This window comes from Ovis canadensis, chromosome X, assembly GCF_042477335.2.
Source record: "Ovis canadensis isolate MfBH-ARS-UI-01 breed Bighorn chromosome X, ARS-UI_OviCan_v2, whole genome shotgun sequence".
NCBI classification, from domain to species: domain Eukaryota; kingdom Metazoa; phylum Chordata; class Mammalia; order Artiodactyla; family Bovidae; genus Ovis; species Ovis canadensis.
In genome coordinates this window covers 144,644,467-144,669,104 of record NC_091727.1, presented here as the reverse complement: position 1 = coordinate 144,669,104, position 24,638 = coordinate 144,644,467, and the positions used below count along the sequence as shown (strand labels likewise).

The 24,638-nt window shown below is 39.1% G+C and overlaps 1 protein-coding gene across 3 annotated transcripts in view; it reads left to right on the top strand.

The window, feature by feature from the left end:
* Positions 1-743: 743 nt before the first annotated feature.
* Positions 744-24,638, top strand: part of PCDH11X (protocadherin 11 X-linked) — a 965,230-nt gene continuing 941,335 nt past the window's right edge. For all 3 annotated transcript variants that reach the window (XM_070291133.1, XM_070291134.1, XM_070291135.1), the window contains exon 1: positions 744-1,053. The gene's annotated coding sequence lies outside the window, so the exon portion shown is untranslated. The remainder of the gene's footprint in view (positions 1,054-24,638) is intronic.

Here is a 24,638-nt window from a genome sequence, read left to right as displayed (position 1 = left end):
CTCTATCCGCCACCCCCAGACGACCCGTCTGAAGGCAATCGAGGGACTAGACCCGGTTCACAGCAGAGTGCAATATATGCAGAGACAGTCTCTCGGCTCCAACTGCAGCTTTGCCCCTACTTCCACTAGTCTGCCTTAAGTATCCTTTGTATGAGAAAATGGTGCTGCTAGATGGTCGTTCTCTAGTGGGACTGAGGGCGGTCAGCGGGATCGCGAGAAAAGCACACATAACAAGAAAAATAAAACTTCTGTAAGATACTGAGAATGAGTTCAACTTAAAGGGAAGCCAAAGAGAGCAGCGAGCGGAGGACCGAGCGGAGCGGAACGTGCCCTCGGTTTCGCTCAGCAAAGCGGGAAGCCGGAAAGCGGCGCGTTTTCTCCAGCAGCGGGTCCCGAACGCGAGGGCGCAGCCAGAACGCTTTCTGCCGCCTGCTCGGGGCGGTGAACAGTAACTTCCTAAGCCTACCTCCATCTCGCCCCCGCCCTTCTTTCCAGGTTCCCCGTCAGCTGGGAGGGGCCTCCCCCGAAGCGGGGGGATGTGGGGTGTAAGGAGTGGGACCCGGAGGGGGGTACCCAGCAGTTGGTGCTGCGCCATCCCCTCCCAGCAGGCGGCCAGGGCACTGGTTCACTTCTCTGCCCCCGCCCGCCTTCCACTCGCTCGCCCCCCTTCCTTCCCCCTTCTCCCCCTCTATCGAGTCCCTCCCCCTCGCCATTGAAAAGGGCTGGCGCGGCCCCGGCTCCTTGCAGTCGGCGAACGGGAGGAGCCGTGAGCTTGGGCTGCACGCAGCGACCCGCGCGGCAAAGCAGAAAGCCAGCGGAAAGAGTGCATAGCGTGGCCGCGGCAGCGGCGCCACAGACAGCCCAGGCGACCCCAGGCAGCCCGGGCGGGCCAAGCAGCCTAAAAGGAAGCCTCTGAGACTCCGGCTGCTCCGCGGACTGCGAGCTGTGGCGGCAGAGCCCCGCTACAGCAATCGCAGTCTCCGTGGAGCGAGCAGAAGGGTTTTTTTGGTTTACCTACCACCTCATTTCTTCTCTAGTGGCGTTGACAACAAGGTAAGGATCCGGTCCCGGGGCCGGAACAGAGCGTGGCGTGTGAAGGCTGAGTCCCGCACTTCGTGCGCGGAGGCTTCCAGCAGCCTGCTCCCAGGCTCTTGAATAGGCCACAGCGTGGTTTCGGAAACTCTTCCCGCGTCCTCCCTTCTCCCTTCCCCCATCTCTTCCCTGGAGATGAGAGCAAACCCGGAGGTGAGCGCAGCTAGAATCTCTTTTTGGCATAGCCGCCAGTCGGCTTGCCTTGGTTACTTTAAGAAAACACTTCTGTCAGAAAAGTGTCCGCGCGTGAATTTGCCCGACATTGGCCGAGCAAAAAGGTCTTTCGCTTTAACGGATACAGCTTCACCCAAGCTGAGACAAACTGTTAAGATTGGGGCAGGGACTGAGAAAAGATCACACTCCGGATTCTCGGGTTAGCCAGGAGGGGCGGTCTGAACCGAGCGGCAAAGCCCGGGGCCCGCTCCGGACCTCGCCCGCGGTCTGGCAGCGCTGCGCTCCCGCCTCTGGGGCTCCAGGTCCGGATCCTTGCCAGGTCGGCCCTAGTCCTTGGGGACCCGACCGTGGGCGCAGAGAGGAGGTCGCAGCGCGCCACGGGGCGCTCAGGGTCTCCCGCGTAATTTCGCTGCAGCTCGCCTCCCCGCGCTTCCTTCCCGCCCTACTTCAGGGGCCGTGCTCACTCAGCACCTGCTGGATATGGAGATGGTAGGTGTGGAAAATTCTGCCTAGCTTTTTTTTTTTTTTTTAAAGGAACGTCTTACAGTCTCGTAACCGAAAGCCGGCATCATATTCTCATTTTTTTTTTTAAAAAAAAGGCTTTTTCTAGGAGCTTAGCCAAACATAAACGGACTGCTCTTTCTCCAAAATAAATGACTTTTCAGCCCTTAGCCAAAACCCGCTTAGCTATCCCATAAATGAATGACGTTGACTAAGATAGGACCGATAAACAGTTTATGTGTCCACAAAGGAATTAATTTTTAAAGCGCGTGGCCATTAAACAGTCCCGTTTCGCGAAAATGAATGCCTCTTAAGAGAGTCATCAGGAAAGGTGACTTTTTAAAAAGGCATAGCCGCAAATGAGTCTTTTCTTCAGAGACTTAGAAGAGCGGAGAGGCAGTCTGCCCTCGATTGGAAACACGATTTGAAAGTGCGCTCTTAGCCTCAAATTGACATCCGCCCCTTGCAAAAAATAAAGGGGGGAGGTGGCCCTTTTGAAGAGTGTATAGCGTCAGCCACTTCCTTTCCTTCCCTAAGGAAAGATTTATGGAGCTCAACTGCAAATGGCCTCTTCCGCGCTTCACTGCTCTGGCCGCCTCTGGGTTGCGGGGCGCAGGAGCGCGCGTGTGGAGCGCGTGTGCCGGCGCGCCCGAGGGCTTGCCGCGGACTCTCCCAGCGGGGTACCTTTCCAGAAATGTTGGCTGGGGGCTGGGAATCGAAACTTGCGCCACTGCGGCACAAATGCACAAAGCGAAAGACTGGAGAGAAGAGAGGCGAGGACAAAAGAAGAAACAAAATTAAACTGGGAGAACCAAACAAAAGCGAGTCTTTGCGTGGAAACATCTTCAGGTTGGGTTGAAACCTCACATAGGAACCGTTTCTGTGCGAAGGAGAGTGTGTGGAAGAAAGTCTTTAAACGTCGGGATAGACCGTGAGGCGGACAGGAAATAATGGGAGGGGGCGATGGTGTTGGGGGAGCGGCTTTGGTGCTCTTAACATTGCAGCAAGGAAACAACCTGAGGATACTGAACAGTGAGCAAAACACCGGACAAGGTGGCGTCGCTTTACACTAAAGCGACTCCCTCCCGTCCCATAAAAGGTTAAAACAGGTGTGACTTAAAAAAAAAAAAAAAAAAAAAGATACTGGCGGCACCTTCTGAACTTGGTGAACTTAGAATTCCACTCTCAATCTTGTTTCAAACAATCATGGCAGGAAAGCTCAGCCTCAGAGCTGACCTTTCGCTGGGGGTGGGGGGCATTTGAAAGCAAGTCGAAGTAATCGTATTTGTACCTGTTTCCCCCTTTCTTGCCTTTGTCTGGTTCATCAGAGGAAAGCGCGGACGGCGTGCGGGCGGTTCTGACGAATGAACCCAGAGATGGACGCGCTAAGGTCTAAAGATGCCCTCCGCCAAATTAAGAGTTGCCGCGCTCAGCTCACCCGGGCTGAATCCGGCCGCCGCCGCCTGCGCCGGCCCGGCGGCGAGGGAGCGCCTGCGCCAGCGAGGCCCGAGCACCTCGTGCTCCAGTCGCCCCGGCTCGGGCAGCCCCCCCCTTCTGGCGGTGACGTCAGCCCCCGAGCGGCTCGGCGGGCCGCGGGGAGGCTGGGGAGCGCCCGGCCCCGCGCGCCCCGTGCGCAGCCGCCCTCGCTTCGCTCGCCTCCTGGCGGCGCTCTCGCTCTCCGCCCCTCCTTCCCGCTCCCTCGCTCCCCAGAGGCGCGCCGCGGCGCCGGGGGCGGGGGCAGGGGGTGCTGCAGCCCGGGCCAGGGCAGGTTTTGGACCCCGGAATCTGATACAGATGTAGGGTCTTTCTGCACTCCTCCCCTCCGTTTCCCTGTTCCCCACGACCCCCACCCAACGACCCCGCTCCTTTTCAGCTTGCACTTTCACTATTCACCGTGAATCCACTTATTTAGCTTCGTTCTGGAGGGCAAGTTTTAAAGATGAAATAATAACAGTTACCCGTATTAAATTTCCACTGTCATCTGTCCTCCCGGGGTGATATGAAGACTGGCATCCTTAAAATCTTGTGGCTCTTTGCCTTCAACAGAGCAAGCCCCCTAGAAGGCGAAGAGGGTCTTATTCCCAGTGAAACGGTGCGATGGGGAAGGAGGGCGATCGGAGGCGGGCTTGCACTGTGTGGAGGGTCCCCTTTCAGTGAAAGAAGGGACTGGAGATTGGAAGTTGCGGAAAGGCTCTGACGGCTGCTGCCGCAGGGGAGAGGCCACCGTCCTCTTTATTATAAGGCTGCGCAGTCACTTCCAGAGGCCGGAGCGCCAAATTGGGAACGTTCAGGAATGGGGTTTTACAAGACGGAAGCCCGCTGCGCCTTCCTTACTGAGTTTGTTCTTTTACGGAGCAAACCCCTGCTTCCCGGAATTGGAGGCTAATCCGTTTTCCCTGATTGCGGACAATTCTTTCTTTAGCTCTGGGAGAAGGACCGCAGCGCGCCCTTGGAGAAAGCTGTACAGGGCAAGAAGGAGGGGCGGAGACAGGGTGTGTGGAGACATCTGGGCCTCAGAACTGAGCTTCCTTTCCAAGGAAATTCCCCTCAGAGGGGATTGCAATAAAAAGCTCACCTACTGACTGCATTTTGGTTTGGAGGTAGGTAGGGGATTTTGGGGAAAAGGGAGCAGAAGCACAGAATTCTTCCGTTTTTTATGTCTAGGGTTTTATATATCAGCAAAGCAGGAAATAAGTTCCTATGCGTTTGAAATACAGGAATGGAAAGAAAACTCAGACCAAGCATAAAAGTGCATTCATTTTCTAGGGTTCAATAATTTGCTTAGGGTTGAAAGTAGCCCCCCTTAAAAAAAAATCACCTGAATGCAGTTCTGATGGATGTCCAAACAGGGCTGGGTTTTGGCGGCTGGGAGTCCTGGCAGAAGGGATTGCAGTGCACACGCTGTTTCTTCTCTTGGTATTCAGCGCTTCACGTTCTTTGCAAGATACAAATTCCTGATAGAGAGCTTCCAGACTGCTGGTGGCAGGGAGAAGTCTGGTAAGGGATTTAGAAAGCAGAAAATTCTCCTTTTCTTTGTGCAAGCAGTCCATAACAGCCTTTAGCCAGGATTTATAAGGTTCTTGGGGTAAGGGAGGGGAGGCTCCCAGACAAGGAGACTTTATAGAAGCCACTGGCTTTAAACTAAATTGACAAAATATGTATAGCTGCCGCATTTTCTTTTAGTGGGAAGGGGAATTATTCAGGGGATGAAATTTTGCAATCTAATTTTCTTCAATAATCTTGTTTCATGTATTTTAAAAGAGGTGTAATAAGTGACTTCCCTTTCACTTTTCACTTTCACGCATTGGAGAAGGAAATGGCAACCCACTCCAGTGTTCTTGCCTGGAGAATCCCAGGGACAGGGGAGCCTGGGGGGACTGCTGTCTCTGGGGTCGCACAGAGTCGGACACGACTGAAGTGACGTAGCAGCAGTAATATGTTTACTTATTCACCAAAGAATCTGCAAACCTACTGTGCCTGACAATGTGGTATGCTCCAAGAATACAAATACATGCTCTTGCATGTGGAAAGGTACCTGGGGTCTCTGTGAGCCAGGAGACTGACAAATTTATAATACAATGTGATTAATGCTCTAATTGAACATAATCGAGGGAGGAATTAATTTTTGCTAAGAGGTTGAGAAAAGACTCATAAAGAAGATGTCTCTTTGGCTTTGAAAAATAGGCATTCCTAAGCAGTGATTAGTCAAAAAGTGGACTTGAAAGAGCCTGATACAGACTAAGTAAGGTGGTGGTGGTGGTGGTGGGGTTGATGTCCCACTGTGGAGTTAGCAGTTGTGTGTGTATTTTGTAGGCAAAGGCCACTTTAAAGATTTTTAAAGTAGGTATATTAACAACAACAAAACAGGATGAAAATGGGCAAAAGATGGCACACAATAGAAATATTTTTCTTGTTTTTCAATGTCTTTAAATGTGTATTTGAGTAAACTAAGATATTGGAATAGAGAGTGAAGGTAAATAAGTTAAGAAGATACTGTCATATCCAGGAAAGAGGACAAATTTTGAAGAGGGCCTAAATGCACGCACCACACAAGGTAAATCAGTAGAACTAAGACATAAATGAATGCTATTTGCTGAAAGAGAATTTCTCTTTAGCCTAATCATCTCTGTAGTTTTATCTTTAGTGTCATCTCACCTTCCCCACCAAGCCTTCCAAATTTCCCATCTTCTACCATCAGAGTAAACTCCTTCAGCAACTTGCAAGCACATTTATAAAGCCCACTGCACTCCATTTTCCACACACCTCCTTGCATCATCTCCGTGTCCTGTATCATTTCTCCCACCCTTACCAGCTTCAGCTGTTTCTCTGTCAACCATTCAGTTCAATTCAGTTCAGTCGCTTAGTAGTGTCCGACTCTTTGAGACCCCATGAACCACAGTACCACAGGCCTCCCTGTCCATCACCAACTCTCCGAGTCCACCCAAACCCATGTCCATTGTGTCGGTGATACCATCCAACCATGTCATCCTGTGTTGTCCCCTTCTCCTTCTGCCCTCAATCTTTCCCAGCATCAGGGTCTTTTCAAATGAATGAGCTCTCCGCATCAGGGAGCCAAAGTATTGGAGTTTCAGCTTCAACATCAGTCCTTCCAATGAACACCCAGGACTGATATCCTTTAGGATGGGCTGGTTGGATCTTCTTGCAGTCTAAGGGACTCTCAAGAGTCTTCTCCAACACCACAGTTCAAAAGCATCAATTCTTCAGCGCTCAGCTTTCTTCACAGTCCAACTCTCACATCCATACGTGACTACTGGAAAAACCATAGCCTTGACTAGACAGACCTTTGTTGACAAAGTAATGTCTCTGCTTTTTAATATGCTATCTAGGTTGGTCATAACTTGTCTTCCAAGGAGTAAGCGTCTTTTAATTTCATGGCTTCAATCACCATCTACAGTGATTTTGGAGCCCAGAAAAATAAAATCAGCCATGGTTTCCACTGTTTCCCCATCTATTTCCCATGAAGTGTTGGGACTGGATGCCATGATCTTAGTTTTGTTGAATGTTGAGCTTTAGGCCAACTTTTTCACTCTCTTCTTTCACTTTAATCACTTTAGTTCTTCTTTAGTTTCTGCCATAAGGGTGGTGTCACCTGCATATCTGAGGTTATTGATATTTCTCCTGGCAATCTTGATTCTAGCTTGTGCTTCTTCCAGCCCAGTGTTTCTCATGATGTACTCTGCATAGAAGTTAAATAAGCAGGGTGACGATATACAGCCTTGACGTACTCCTTTTCCTTTTTGGAACCAGTCTGTTGTTTCATGTCCAGTTCTAACTGTTGCTTCCTGACCTGCATACAGATTTCTCAGGAGGCAGGTCAGGTGGTCTGGTATTCCCATCTCTTTCAGAATTTTCCACAGTTTATTGTGATCCACACAATAAACTATCAACCATTATATATATAATGCCTGCAAATGTCTGTTTTCCTTTGGTTACAACAAGGGATTTAAACATTGTACTTTGGGGAGTAATTACAACTTTTCTGAATTTCTCATCACACACTCTGAAACTGTTTCTCTGCATCCAATTCTTTCTGGTGTGTCCTCTTCCCATGGGTCATTCTATTTATATTTTCAGTGAAAGTTTCTTTCTGTTTTATTCCTCCTCCTTTTTGCTTTGTGGAATTGTCATAGTGTCTCAGATTTAAGTATTTTGAGAGGCCATCCTCCTCAGACAGGTTTTTCTCAACAACAGGTTTGCCTCTTCAGAGGCAAAGGAACCCTTGCTTTTTAAGTGTTGGTAAAAAGATATTTTTGTGTATGAGGGAAATGGGCAATTCTCAAATTGTCCATACCTCTCCATGTACTGAGGTTGGCTCAGCATCATTGGGAATTGGGGAGTTAAGAAAGAGTATGCCATGGAAATAGATGACACATTCTTCCATCAATGGCATATGTAAATTTTACCTTTGGGAAAAATAAAATTTATAAGTACATTTAATTAGATTGACTTTATAACATTTCAAATTATATGTCATTGTCTGAACAGAGTTCTAGTATTGGAAGATTTTATTGATCATTCAGTATCTAGAATGAAGATGCCTTGATATTCTAGACTGGCTTGCATTGTATATGTTCATCTAATGCTGTTTGAAAAGGTGTTATTTTTCAATAGAAGTCCATTTTGGAATATAGTCATCTTTTGTTAAGAAAAAATATCAAATGACTTGTCTGCCAAGGTCCCTCAAGATTTATGCTCTATACAACATTAATTGTAAAGCACAGATTTATCACATGAAGAAAGCTATTTTAGGGTGAAAAGTGTCTTGAGATTTGGTTATATCTGTAGAAAGACTGCATTCTCATTAGCAAACAGTGAAAACAAATTGAATAAAGAGTCTTTTTTCAATTATGGTTTTTGAATTAGAAGAGTGACTTGGCAAAAATCCTAAATGCTTCTATTATCTTTTGCAGTTTAAACACCCTCAACTGATCAAGGATTTAAACTGTCCTTTTAATTGTCTTTAATGTGTTAAGTGTCAAATCAGTATAATAAATTTTGAAATTTAAAGTGAGGATAGCTATAGTTGTCATTTTCATCCCAGATCTGAAAGAATGTTTTTGTCCACCTAATCTGCTCATCTTGAATACGTACATTTGGAAAAACTACTCCCAAATTTTCTTCCTCCAAAAAGAGGAAAGAGGAAAGAGGAAAGAAGAGAATAAAATCTGGGAGAGGATTTTTCTCTCTTCTCTAAAAGTTACTTTATTAATCTAACCTATCTTCTAGCACGATAATAAAACTAATTTCCTGATGGATTTGAATTAAACTAAATGAAAATTCATTTCTTTTAAAATTTTCAATTGATTAGAATGCAAATGGAGATATTACTGATTTTTATAATTCATTTATTGTCATCATATGAAATGTAAACAAAACATTAAAATTTCAGGTACCTTTTTGTTTCAATTCATTCCCTTAATTTAATTTATATAGTATTTTATATAATTTTAAAAGTATATCATTTTAGTCTCATAAAAATCTTTTAAGTAGAAAAAACATGGTTGTACCTATTTTTTCAACGGGGAAACTGAAGGTCAAACGAATGAAATCCTATCTAAGGCTTTCCAGGTAGCAAGAGGGGAAGTTTATATAGGGCTTCTGGTTTCCAAGCGAGGGCTTTTGCCAATACCCTGCCTTGCCACTCATTTATTTTGAATATATTTCCTCAAAGTTCTGAATGTTAAAATAAAAGAATGCTTCTTGGATTAAAAAATAAAAATTTCAAAGTATATTTGAATATATCTAAATAAGCCTGTCGATTAACTGTCTACTTGTGTCATATTCTCCTCCTCTTTTAAGTCTTTGTGCACTAACCCTGTAAAAACTATATAAGATGTTAAGACTATTGAAATTTAACAGTACATGTTCATATATTCTCATATACTTTCTCTATTTTATTTATAAGAATAATTCAAAATATGACCCATCAAAATGACACTGCGTAAAGTTTAAGCTTACCTAATTTTGAACTGTGGTGTTGGAGAAGGCTCTTGAGAGTCCCTTGGACTGCAAGGAGATCCAACCAGTCCACTCTGAAGGAGATCAGCCCTGGGATTTCTTTGGAAGGAATGATGCTAAAGCTGAAACTCCAGTCCTTTGGCCACCTCATGCGAAGAGTTGACTCATTGGAAAAGACTCTGATTCTGGGAGGGATTGTGGGCAGGAGGAGAAGCGGACGACACAGGATGAGATGGCTGGATGGCAGCACTGACTCGATGGACGTGACTCTGAGTGAACTCTGGGAGTTGGTGATGGACAGGGAGGCCTGGCGTGCTGCAATTCATGGGGTTGCAAAGAGTCGGACACGACTGAGTGACTGAACTGAACTGAATGTGGAAAATATTTAGTCTTATTGCCTAATTCATTTTTCTTGAAACACATTTATACTTTATATGTGATTTGTTTTACAGACTGGCAGTGATTTGTATATACTGAGTCTGTTCTGATATGCCATCTTTGAAGCAAAATATCTTTAGGAATAAATTGTGTGTAGGTTTATATCATTTTAACTGAAGGACATTAAGCTCCTGATGTGCAAACCATTTTCTGTTGCCTTCAGGATTATGAACTCCTTCATCCTGCGATTTTTGGTATAGGAAATGAGAGCAAAAGTCTTGTTTAAATTGTGTGAACACAATATACTTTAAGATTGATATTTTGTTGGTATCCAGAGAGTGATCTTAGGCAAATAACTTCATCTCCCTGGAATACAGTTTTCCCAAAAGTAACTTGGAGAAATTTTACATTATTTCAAGGCCCTTTCCAATGAAGGAAAAAATGTATATGATGTTTTACAGAAAGCTCTACCATGTATTCCGTCCTTATCATGTGGCTCTACAGGTATTTCCAGTTTCAGTACCTGGATTCATTAGCCCTCAATATCTAAAAATCTATTGCTTGTTCAGCACTGCAAATTTTAAATGCAATGGTTGGACTGGGTTAAGAAAGGGAATTCTTAAAGAAGTTTAAGGCAGTATCTTCTTTGAGAAGCTTATATTTTGATTGGGCACAGTAAGCACCACCAACAAAAATGTAACATATAGTCATATTAAATTTAACAAATACTGAGTGTCAAGTGGTACGTTACAGTATGCCAAGAATGGCCCAGGTTTCATAAACTCTGAAACTCGGACGGGCCAGAAAGACCATTTAATCCAACTCCTTAATTTCACAGACAAGAAAACTAAGGCTCAGAAATGTAACATGAGTGTAACAGGAGCTCATATGAGGTATTAGGGGATAACATTCTTTAGTTTACTCTGCAACCTTGCCTGTTCCCTCCTTTGCTCAAATGCCATAATAGTTTTGTACCTTATCAGAAAGTTAAAAATATCCAGGATTTGTTTGTTTATTTCTTTGGCTTTATTAAGCTGGAAAATTTCCCAATCTGACTTAGACATAGAAAATGGTATATTTTCTACACTTTATTTTTGAACTTAGATTATTAAAAACACTTCTTTTGTGCATATTATGTTATAAAACATGCAAAATGTAGTCTTGACATGAAGGCAAAGTGAATAGACTAAAATATCTACGCATTAAAGTGTATAAATATTTTAACTCTTTTAAAATTACTTGAAAAGCCCATTTACTTAAGATAGCAAGACATATACATACCCCAAAGAATGTTTTTGTTTTTATAAATGCATATTTACCTAAGGAGTTAAATGTACATTTTCCTGAATGTTTAAATATAATTTGGGAAAATTCGTAAGTGAATTTTCTGAACTTTGGTCTGTTGCATGATCTTGCAGCTCATGTCAAGATTGTGTGTAAGGGAGTTTTGTAGAAACTTGGCCTCTGTTCACCAGTGCCAAATAGAAACAAGGAGACAGAGTTTTAAGTGAAGTACGAAAGAGTAGATGGGGAAACAGTAGAAACAGTGTCAGACTTTACTTTTTTGGGCTCCAAAATCACTGCAGATGGTGACTGCAGCCATGAAATTAAAAGACTCTTACTCCTGGGAAGAAAAGTTATGAGCAACCTAGATAGCATATTCAAAAGCAGAGACATTACTTTGCCAACAAAGGTCCGTCTAGTCAAGGCTATGGTTTTTCCTGTGGTCATGTATGGATGTGAGAGTTGGACTGTGAAGAAGGCTGAGCGCCAAAGAATTGATGCTTTTGAACTGTGGTGTTGGAGAAGACTCTTGAGAGTCCCTTGGACTGCAAGGAGATCCAACCAGTCCATTCTGAAGGAGATCAGCCCTGGGATTTCTTTGGAAGGAATGATGCTAAAGCTGAAGCTCCAGTCCTTTGGCCACCTCATGTGAAGAGTTGACTCATTGGAAAAGACTCTGATGCTGGGAGGGACTGGGGGCAGGAGGAGAAGCGGACGACACAGGATGAGATGGCTGGATGGCATCACTGACTCGATGGATGTGACTCTGAGTGAACTCCGGGAGTTGGTGATGGACAGGGAGGCCTGGCATGCTGCGATTCATGGGGTCACAAAGAGTCGGACATGACTGAACAACTGAACTGAACTGAACAAAAGAGTAGCTTTTATTGCTTTGCCAGGCAAAGGAGGGCACAGTGGGCTAATGCCCTGAAGACCGTGTGACTCACCCTGGAGGGAGTAGGGAGGAGTTTTCCAGTGTCCAAGGAGCAGGGCATGATCAGCTGGTGGACAGTTCTTGGACCGATTGGCATTACGGTGAGGTTTCAAGCGTCATCAGCTTTCTGGTTTCAGCCAGTTTGGGGTCTATGTGCTTGTGATAGCAGTTTTCATCTGGGCGGTGGTGGTAGGGGGTCTGCTTCCTATAAAAACAACTTAGAAATGTGTGTCAAGCCTTTATCTGTATCTTTCAGGGAACTGGGAGTTTGGTGATTCTGTTATGTGGCAGAATTACAGTCTAAATTGTTATCAGTTTCTTAGCCCAACAGATATTCTTTGTTTCTATATCTTCCCATTTCACAGTTATTGACTCTTGAGACAGCATTTTACTTCAAAAGACAAGGACATAGGGGTTTGTACAAGGTTTCAGGAATATGAGTCAGGCAAAGGTCAGGCTGGAGTATGGGTCAGGCAGGAGTAAGCATGGGTCAGGCAGAATGTGCTAAACAAAGCGTACTTTTCTCCCCTGAGTAACCTTACCTTGCTTTATTTTACTTTGTGGCAGAGGGGAGGAAAGGGGGGAAAGGAAATCAAATAGAGAACACTCTCAGAGTGTTAGGTGATAGAACCTGGTTTTCAGTTTAGTGTGAAATATGCAACCTTACTGAAAATGCCTAGCCTGGCTTCTCTCTTACTCCTCATATTGTGTATTTAAAATACCTTAACTGTTATTTGATACTTGCTTGCTAGTTTTACTAGGATCAAAACTCTTCAAAAGAAATATGGGTACACGTGCATACCTGTGGCAGATTCATGTCGATGTATGGCAAAATCAATACAATATTATAAAGTAATTAACCTCCTATTAAAATAAATAAATTTATATTAAAAAAAGAAATGTGGGAATGCATGAATTTTTTTAAAAAACAGAGACTTAAGAATGGGTAATAAACACATGCAAAAACACACAAATAGGATAAAACTTTTATAGAGAGCTTGCTTTATGGTCATCAGGCAGAATTTCCATTGTTCTTTCTGCTTACACCAGGAAAAAATCGCTCAGTTTAAGACCGACGTTATAGTCTTCAGTCAGGCTCCACATTTCTTATATCATCCCTTGTCCTGCAACTTTTCTAAGCCCATGAACTCAGTTTTAACATTCACGAGATAAAACAGCTACAATATATGCTTTCCATTTTATAAAGTTAATGAGTGCAAAGAAGGATTATTTGAGGAAAGGAGTTGGAATACATTAAATATTACATTGCTTCTAAATACCTTCAAATTGCATACAAGAGTAAACAGTTAAGGGAATATAAGGTGAAAGTCACTCAGTCGTGTCTGATTCTTTGTGACCCCATGGACTATACAGTCTATCGAATTATCCAGGCCAGAATACCAGAGTGGATAGCTGTTCCCTTCTCCAGGGGATCTTCCCAAGACAGGGATCGAACCCAGGTCTCCCACATTGAGGGCAGATTCTTTACCAGCTGAGCCACCTGGGAAGCCCATGGGAATATAAGGCCAATGCTAATATATATATATATATATATATATATATATATATATATATATACACATATATATACACACATATATATACACACACACATATACATACACACACACACACACACACATATATATATATATATATATATAAAACAGTGCAGCTATAATAGAAGCTAAACACTTGAGCAAGAAATAGAGCTTCTAATCAGTCACCATCACTGCTGATGATTTATTTTAAACTCTAGTTTCTAAGAAGTTAAGTTCTATTCCTGTGCTTTTTAAATTTTAATGCACATCCCTTTCATCTGGGAACCTTGTTAAAATGCACCTTCTGATTCTGTAGATTGTAGCTGGGGCCTGAAATTCTGCGTTTCTAACAAGTTCCCTAGGAATGTAGGATGCTGTCACCTCTCAATCCACAGTGAAAAAGAAGGGTTAATTTTAGTCTGGTAAACAAGCATGTACAAATTTAAGTAAGCAAAAGTTTACAGGTTTATTTAAAAGATTCTATTTAGCTATTTTGCAAAGGATGGAATATATAAAAATTAAAAATGATATATGCTTATTATACCTGGATATTAAAATTGATCTTAATCTTTGATGTAGCTAGATCAGTTGAAACTATAGTTCAGAATAAGAGTTGCCTGCTCATTATATTGTCAAATCTATTTATAAGGACTACATACATACAGTTATACTTTTCCTTTTTTTTTTTTCAAAAAGAAAACCATTGACCACACAGTGTCAATAGCTTGCTAATATTATAAAAATTTTTTCAAAAAGATCCAAAAATTCTGAATTTAATATGATATAGATCATTGAAGATATTTGTTTATGACATATTTAAAATGAACATAACAGTTAATTATTCAGATATCAGAATGAGGCTTCTGAGGTAATGCTAGTGATAAAGAACCTGCATGCTAGAGAGGTGAGTTCAGTTTCTGGGTTGGGAAGATCCCCTGAAGGAGGGCATGACAACCTGCTCCAGTACTCTTGCCTGAAGAATTCCATGGACAGAGGAGCCTGGTGGGCTACAGTCTATGGGATTGTAAAGTTAGGCATGACTGAAGCGACTTAGCACTTATGCTTGCATCCAGGGTACAATGATTAATTAAATTTTCATTTACCTAAGTCAAACCCATTATTTTTAGTTTCTTTTTGTGTCTGACATTTTTCAAGGTAACAACAACAACAGCAACAAAAGATACTTGGTAAAGGTTATTTTATATTTGCTATCCCCTAAAATTCTGCTCAGAGCCCATGGAGCTGCTTTCTTCATACCTAGATTTTTATCATAGATTGCAGCAGAATAGCCATTTAATCCAAGAGAACTTTTCATTCATAATCCATTTAAGAAATTTTCGTAGTTCCATTTCTTTGTGTGCAGTACATCTTGGTATGGAACCAGTGTCAAATTAAACAATGTTGAAAACAGCTATTGAGATAAATTGTGAGTGTTTAGACTGTGTTTGTTAGGCGTAATTGTGGTTCTGGCAGGGTGAGGGAAACAAATGAAAAAATTGTCACTTCATGTCTTAATTGTGGCATTGGGATTCAGTAGCTACCGCCTTCCCAATGAAACTATATTAGTCTTTGCTAAGCTCTGATACTTTAATAGCAACAGCAAAGCTTTTTTGGCGCAACTTCATGATCTCAGTGAACTAAAGGGCCAACTGGACTAAAATGCTTTTTGTAAGTGCTAAATGAACTTGGATGTCTGCCAAAATTGCCTTGGATTTCATTACTCTTATTTATTAATGTTAAGCACAGACTGTTTCCATGTGCCTGAGGAAGCATGTATAGCAAGCAAAATATATCTTTTTTTTTTAAAGGAAGAAACTCTGAAGTACATAAAGAGGAAAAGAAATGTGTACACCAGTGGCGGATTCATGTTGATGTGTGGCAAAACCAATGCAACATTGTAAAGTAATTAACCTCCAATTAAAATAAATAAATTTAAATTAGAAAAGAAAAAACAGGACCCCAAAAAGAGAAAAATAACAGACTTCTTCAAATTCAATTTTCAAAGGTTAGAGATGGAAACTATAGAAAGTAGTGATATTACTGTACTTGTATGAAAATATGCTGGTCAGGACTTAAGAAATTTACAGTGGCCCTAAAACTAAAAAATTATATAAAATTGACTCATGTAAAACACCAAACTACTTCAGGATCACAACAACCAGAATAAAAATATAAGATAATTTCTTGGACTAATCTGACAATTATGAGGAACGCTAAAAATATTAAACAAAATTTTGTGATTAGAGTAATCAAATCCAGCTGTATAACTTTAGACCAGTTTTCCTTTTTCCTGTTTCAGAGGGAATATGGATACATCTTAATTAAATGAGATTTTTTAAGTTAGAGGAAAATATTGTTTCACTGGACAAAATTTTAATCATAAGTCATATAATTTTAGTAAAGATTTAAAATAGGTGTCAGTGAAGATTAAACACAATCAGCCAGTAGATAATGTCATATAATATACATTAAATGTTGAAGTGCTTGTAATTGCTAATAATACAGAATTGCAAAAGTTAGTAATAGCATTACTAAGGAAATGAGTTGACTATATTTACTGGAAAAAACTTAGAATTTCAAGTTAAGATTAGATTCCATGATAGACACTGACAACTCAAGGAAATATCATCTTTCAAATAAATGGAGGACTTTCTGATAATATAATGTTTAATATTTTCTTTGAGAAAGTTATTATATTTTCTATATTATTTATATCATACACTAATAATAGCAACTAAATCACCTAAGCACAAGCTTTTCCAGAAATTGAAACAAGTGCATTTATGGAAAAAACTAATAATTTACCAAAAAAATTTTGCAAAACCAAAAGTAGATGCATCATGAGTCTTTGCAGTAAATCTAAAGAAATTGCCTGAAATGGCAACTCTTGGTAAATGTGACAGGCATTAACACCAGATTTCTAAATATGTGACTGATTAAATTATCATTTAAATTGTTTTTTGCACTTTAGGATTTTACAAATTTTATCTCATCTGAATCTCACAACAGTCCTGTGAAATAGGTACTAACCATTTTGACATATGAGGAAAGCCACTTAGACAAGATTTTTTCCCTCTTAAGTTCACATACTTATTGAATGTCAAAGACTGCACTAGATCCTTATTCTCATGATCCCTGGAAAAATATTCATTCCATCAGCCAGTGTATGTAATATAACTGAGGGTTCAAATATGATTAAGGTTATAAATCAAAGGAACAATTGTTTATTATGTTTAATCTTTTAGAAGTCTTGAATTTGTGTTAGAAAGTTGTAGTGTGCACTCATTGAATTTTATTTGGCACAATTAGCATATCACTGGTTTTAGTCATTTCAAACATATAACATAAGCATGCAATGACACAATTGTCATTGTAAGCTGGGAAATAAGAATGTGATCATATTGAACAAGAAAAGAGTACTTGGGATGGATAAATCCAATAAGGCTTTTTACAAAAAGAAATGAGGATTTGTTTCCAATTTAAAATACACAACAGCCAAGTTCCTAAGAGTTTTCTTTCTCTGTAAAGATAACACTATTTGTGAGAATAGATCTGGAGGGAGAGTATTTGGAAGGAAAAATGGAAAATCTATTACTGCAGTGGACTCTCTTAGAGATAGAATGTTATGTCATAAACTAAGGTGTATTGCTCTAAGTCCTGGCAATGCTTGCAACCTGGAACTTTGAGAGGTTTCAGGTTTCTCATTTTATTTGAATTACATTCAAGCATTTCTTTAAGATAAATTTTTGTAATAGTAGTTAATCACATGGGGTGAATAGTTTTACCCACTGGGAAATCACATTTTGTTTTCCCTTGGAAGAACTAGATTATTAGAAGGTATTACAAAAATATCTTTTGTTGTCAGAGAAGCAAACCCTGTTTAGTTTCTTTAATGAATCTCATGAGATAATTCGTAGGCTTAAAAGTGTAAATGATGACACATATTCTGCCAAAGTGCTACTGGATATAAAAGACAAAACACTACCCTCATTGTAAAGTTTCCTTAAAAATACAGTTCCTCTACATAAAATTGATATTTGTTGATGAATTTCTCCTGACAAAAGACTTCACATTAACCATCTAACACTCCAAACAACCCTGTGAGTTAAGTGGCACAGACATTTTTATCATCCTTGTCTTTCTTTTTTCTTTTCAAATAAAGAATCAACATCCAGAATTAGCTAAATAGCTTGCCTATAGCCACACCAAATTAGGAGTTAACTTCAAATTCAGTGAGCTTCTTACTATGCTAAATAGATTGGGTCACTGGTTATAAGTAACTTATCCTGGAGATTATGCAATGATCAAAATTTTTTAATAAAGGAAGAAAGAGAAGGGAGATATTTCCTAGATATAGACTCTGGGTTAAGATTAACATTTCTCTGCAGACAATAATGCAAAGGTGATGAGACAGATACTCAAGCTTGAGGGAATTAATGGTATGCTGAGGGAACTCATAACCAGCAATGTTTTGATGAAAATATTCTTAACCTGTTTGCTGTTAGGAATTTCCTTCTGTTCTCATTATTAATGCCTCCAACTAGAGAAATAGGGACATTTTTGTGAAATGTAAGCTCATAGACATTATGGAATATCCTTGAATCTCTAGTTTTTTTCTTTCTTTTTTTTTTTTTTTTTTTTGCATAGGAAGGTCATCTTTTAGAATTTTTGGATTTTGTGCATAATCTTCACCTTTTCATAAGTAACTTAATAAAACACAGATACTGTTTAAGTGTGATGAATTGCACTTACTTAAGATTTGCTTTTTTCCAGAAGGTCCCATTTCATTTGAAGTGACTTGCAGAATGTCACAAAAGCTAGTCAGTGACAGCCTGGAATAGAATTTAGGTCTCTCTGGCAGATATGCTTTTCATTGTATCATACAATATTATATCTTTTATCATAGGAAAAGGGTTTATATTAATAATGAAAAGTTAGATGTATAATGATGAAAGGCCTAAAATGTTCCAAAGTGTTGCCACTAATTTTGGTTTTAGATTTGAATAGTGAATATCAGACAAGAGTGTATTAAATAGCAAAAAAGGTGACTTTTTTTGAACAAATAAAATATGTTAATTTATTGACAAATTTTATGAAAAAATCTTATGTTTTATAAGACAATGTTACATATTTTGTATAATTTACCAACTTGAATATTAGATATATCTTCTACATGAAGTTTTTATACTGCAAATTAAGTTGACTGAAATTTTACTATAATACTCTTTTGTATCACAATATAGATCGGTCTTGAATCTAAAAATTCTTTTTGAAGAAATACTACAAAAACTGTTTTGTAGTCACCTTGACTTTAACAGCATGTCCCTGTTACCTTGGACCAAAAATATATTAAAATTTTAATGTTCCATAAACATTGTGAGTGATCCAATTTATTAAATTTATGTTTTGCTTATTTACAGGAAATTAAATATTCCACTGTTTATTTTAAAGGTGTATGCTCTCCTGCTAAGAATGTCTAACATATTAAGCTTTTAATAGATTAATGGAATAGAGTTGTAAACTTTTGCTTAGCAAACACACCTTCAAAGGTCACGATGTTTTTCAAAACATAAATTAATGACTTTTGGTTAAATGTTACGAAATAGTCTAAAAAACAAAAACCTTACTCATATTTTGCTCTAGTTATACTTGTTTGAATCAAATTTTATTTTATATAACTAAGTTTATATCTTTTTTCTTTCAAAGTTTGAAGAGTTTTCACTTGGAACAAACAACAGCATTTTATTTTCCATAGTTATTGATCAAATTTTCTTAGCTCTTCATCTAGAAAAGGCTTACTTGAAAGCTGATTCTCAAAACTAAAAAGTTTACAATAACTGAAAAATCCATGGTCATTTAATAGAAAGTGATGATTACAAGTGCACATCTATTATTATATTTGTACACTTGCTAATCTCTATATTTTTGTACTATATATATAGTTTTCACATTTGATAATGATTATTATATATGTGTATTCTATCCCAGTGGTAAATATGAAAATTGAGACTTTCCCCAAATGGCAATCCACTCCACTATTCTTGGAAAATCCCATAGACAGAAGAGCCTGGTGGGCTACAGTCTGTGGGGCCGCACAGTCAGAAATGATTGAGCAACTGAGCACAGAGTTAAACAGACAGTAAACAACTATGTCAGGAATCAACTTCAGGTGTTTTTTACTTTGCAGCCCAGACTTTTATTTATTTATTTATTTATTTATTTGGTGATGATAACTCAGTCTTTATTATTAGCACTATTTCATGTTGGTGTCATTTTCTATTGCTGTTATATATTTTTTTATTTTTATTTTTACTTTATCAGACTTTTAACTACTATGATAAATAGAAGTACATTTTTGTCCATATTTTCTTAAACACTTTATTTTATACTGTACTAACAATGTGTTTGTTTCAGGTGTATAGCCAAGTAATTCTATCATACATGTACATATATCTATTCTTTTTCAAATTATTTTCCCATTTATGTTATTTCAGAATATTGATCAGTATTGAGTATTGTCTACATTTTTGAAATACCATTTAACTGTATTAATAATGACTGTGTACATGGATATTTTTATTTCTTTTAGACATGTTTCAAGTATCAATTTCTCACTTTATTAACTGTATTAAGGCTGTAGAATAGCATGCCTTGAGGAAATAATAAACTACATCAGTTAAACGAATTATATTTTTTTTCCTTGAAAGTGAAAGTGAAGTCGCTCAGTCATGTCCGACTCTTCGCGACCCCGTGGACTGTAGCCCACCAGGCTCCTCCATCCATGGGATTCTCCAGGCAAGAATACTGGAGTGGTTGCCATTTCCTTCCACAGGGGCTCTTCCCCACCCAGGGATCGAACCCAGATCTCCCACATTGCAGGCAGATGCTTTAACCTCTGAGCTACCAGGGAAGCCCCTTGTAGGAGAAATATTCCATCTATAAATCTCCTGTCATTAACAATTCAGTTGCAGCCTGACAAATGTGGACACACACTTTACTGATCTAATTTAAAACCAAGATTTATCCCTTGATAATTACATTTTTGTTGTAGATTATATAATCAGTTTAAGAAAATTACAATTATAGATGGCTTATGATCTTTGTCATCAAAGATTGTTGTATTTTGTTTTGTTTGTATTTGAAATTTGACAGGTTTGATCTAGAGACATGTAGTAATTTTTATTTTAAATGAATTTGTTTGAACTGTCCAAGTTAAAATAAGAGCCTTCAATTTTAGTCTCTGTTCTGAAAACTTTATACATAATGCTAGAATAAATACTAGAAGAATGAAATGTCTCAACATTAAACGACTAAATCACTAACATTCTCTTGAACCACAAAGGGAAAATTGAACTTACAATTAATCTTCATAGTATCACATTTAGTTGAATCAATCAATTATTGTAACTGATTTTTTTTCAAATTTACTGTTTTATTTTTATGTAGACATTAGACTATTGTCCAAATAACTCAGTTTGTGTTTCTACTTCAGACAAACACAGTACAGCAATTCCTTAAATTTTAATCATATCCTTAAGGCTTATCAGCCAGAATGGAAAACTGTGAGTCAAGGTTATTGAATGAAGATCAGTCAAAAGTTAAAATATCTTGTCTTAGATTTTTTAAAAAATAATTACCATTATTGTCATGCAATAATGACGCAAATGCAGTGCAAATATAGAACACAGATGACCTCAGATTTCTCTACTTGATAAGTACAAACAAGAAGCTTCAGTTCAGTTCGGTCGCTCGGTCATGTCCGACTCCTTGCAACCCCATGAACTGCAGCATGCCAGGCCTCCCTGTTCATCACCAACTCCTGGAGTTTACAGAAACTCATGTCCATTAAGGTGGTGATGCCATCTAATCATCTCATCCTCTGTCGTTCCCTTCTCCTCCTGCCCTCAAACTTTCCCAACATCAGGGTCTTTTCAAATGAGTCAGCTCTTCGTATCAGGTGGCCAAAGTATTGGAGTTTCAGCTTCACCATCAGTCCTTCCAATGAACACCCACTGATCTCCTTTAGGATGGACTGGTTGGATCTCCTTGCAGTCCAAGGGACTCTCAAGAATCTTCTGTGATGCCACAGTTCAAAAGCATCCGTTCTTCGGCACTCAGCTTTCTTTATAGTCCAACTCTCACGTCCATACATGACTACTGGAAAAACCATAACTGTGACTAGATGGACATTTGTTGGCAAAGTAGTGTCGCTGCATTTTCATATGCTCTCTAGATTGGTCATAACTTTCCTTCCAAGGAGTAAGCATCTTTTAATTTCATGGCTTCAATCGCCATCTGCAGTGATTTTGGAGCCCCCCCCCCCAAAAAAAAAGTCAACCACTGTTTGCACTGTTTCCCCATCTATTTGCCATGAAGTGATGGGACCAGATGCCATGATCTTATTTTTCTGAATGTTGAGCTTTAAGCCAATTTCTTCACTCTCCTCTTTCACCTTTATCAAGAGGCTCTTTAGTTCTTCTTCACTTTCTGCCATAAGGGTTGTGTCATCTGCATATTTGAGGTTATTGATATTTCTCCTCGGAATTTTGATTCCAGCTTGTGCGTCTTCCAGCCCAGCATTTCTCATGATGTCCTCTGCATATAAGTTAAATAAGCAAGGTGACAATATAGTCTTGACGTACTCCTTTTCCTATTTGGAACCAGTCTGTTGTTCCATGTCCAGTTCTAACTGTTGCTTCCTGACCTGCATACAGGTTTCTCAAGAGGCAGGTCAGGTGGTCTGGTATGCCCATCTCTTTCAGAATTTTCCACAGTTTATTGTGATCCACACAGTCAAAGCCTTTGGCATAGTCAGTAAAGCAGAAATAGATGTTTTTCTGGAACTCTCTTGCTTTTTTCACGATCCAGCAGATGTTGGCAATTTGATCTCTGGTTCCTCCGCCTTTTCTAAAACCAGCTTGAACATCTGGACGTTCATGGTTCATTTATTGTTGAATCCTGGCTTGGAGAATTTTGAGCATTACTTTCCTAGCATGTGAGATGAGTGCAATTGTGCGGTAGTTTGAGCATTCTTTAGCATTGCCTTTCTTTGGGACTGGAATGAAAACTGACCTTTTCCAGTCCTGTGGCCACTGCTGAGTTTTCTAAATTTGCTGACATATTGAGTGCAGCACTTTCACAGCATCGATAAGCTTAGTCTGGTGTAATTTTGCCCATGTAGACTCTCATTGTAGTAGGAAAATATTACACATTTTAAAATTATAGTTATCTGTGAACCTTTGAAAAATAAAATCACGTTTCTAAAATAAAAGTATACAAACATATAGGCACACACTTTTAAAATCTGTGATACATGGTGGCCTTCAAATGAGATATTGACAGGTATACATTTATGTTTAATAATTCTTAGCAATTGTATTTCCCTTATAATACTCAATACCTCTTTGTTACTTGAAAATTCTAGTGTTCACAGAAAAGAAACTATTTTGTAAAACTTTGGTTGTCTTCCTGATATTGGGCTATATTGTTAATACCACCAGATAGCAGTGGTGCTTTAAAAATTCAGTTCTTGTTTGGTAGATGTTTCATCCAGGCATGGATTATTTCTTCCTCTAATATATTGAATGTCTGAAATTATACAAAAATCACAGCTACATATGTATTAAAAATCTTTTAAAAAATAAACATTTGGGTCCAACTTATTATAGTTTCTTTATATCACCAATTTAGTACTCATTCAAACCCTGCTCTTCTCCAGACTTTGATTAGCTTATTTCTGATTTATTCCATATTTTGTAATATTTTCCTGTATTATTTTATTTGAAAAAAAATATTTTGGATCCTTGGTAATTTAAAATAGAAATTTTAGAAAAATATTACACAAAGTTAGAGATTTGAACTAAAATCGTCTTCTTCTAGACAAAAATGATTGTATTTCTGATGGATTTTCAAAAGAAATATATGCAACTGAAATTCCTGTCACCTTGCAGTTAAATAATCAATCATAAACATATGTAGTTCTTTTAAGTGACTCTGTTTCTATTGAGGGATTTTGCTAAACTCACAAGAGTGAATGTGGAATAGACTTTAATAGACTACTTGTTATGATGAGTCAAACACATTTTTTGACATAGTGTGATAAGTGATGTAAATGAACTTAATAATGTTCTTAAAGATTAATAAGAGAAGTTAGATTTCTGCCCATTCAGTTGATTTATTATGAAGTAAAGTGAAGTGAAGTTTCTCAGTCGTGTCTGACTCTTTGTGACCCCATGGACTGTACCCCACCAGGCTTCTCCATTCATGGGATTCTCCAGGCAGAATACTGGAGTGGGTTGCCATTTCCTTCTCCAGGGGATCTTCCCAACCCAGGGATCGAGCCCAGGTCTCCCACATTGCAGGCAGACGCTTTAACCTCTGAGCCACCAGGGAAGCCCAAGTATAACTGCCCAAATAGTTTCCTGATTGTGAACTAAAAATAATGCTCATTGAATATTTTTTGAGAGACTGCAAATAATCATGAGATGTGAAAACAATTGTATTACTGAGAATAATAAAGCTGAAAGATATGAGGGTTTAAATATTTTAAATGATATACATTTGTATTCATAAATGACCATAAACACTGAACACTGATACGTTCATAAATAAGTTTTTAAAATTAGGTGTTATGCATAACCTTATAAATTTGGATGAGATGGTATATAACTAAATTGTATATTTTCCCTAATATTATTGCAAGTGCATTTGTAGAATTTTGATATGTGTATATTATTCATATATTAGACATTAGTATTATGGAAAGACTTTTATGGATAAATATGCCCACATATTCTTTTTTAATATAAATGTATTTATTTCAATTTGAGGTTAGTTACTATACAATATTGTATTGGTTTTCCCATACATCAACATGAATCCACCACAGGTATACACATGTTCCCCATCCTGAACTCTCTTCCCTCCTCCCTTCCCGTACCATTCCTCTGGGTTTACTTAGGCAAGTGGCAATATAATTATTAGACACAAGTTCATAAAATGTTTGAGATTATTATATATACTAATCATTGAAAAACAAACTAGATCTTTTAAGTTTTCATCTATATAACCAATTCTAATACACTAGCAGAACTTTGACCCCTTAATAACAAGCACAACCACATTCTGTCAGAGAAAGCTGCCAAGTTCACACAGTAGGGAGACTGACCTCATACCTCATTAGAGGTTTTGCCCAACACATTCATGCTCTTTCACTTTCCAACCCTTTATCTTTTCCTTCTACTATATGTTTCCTT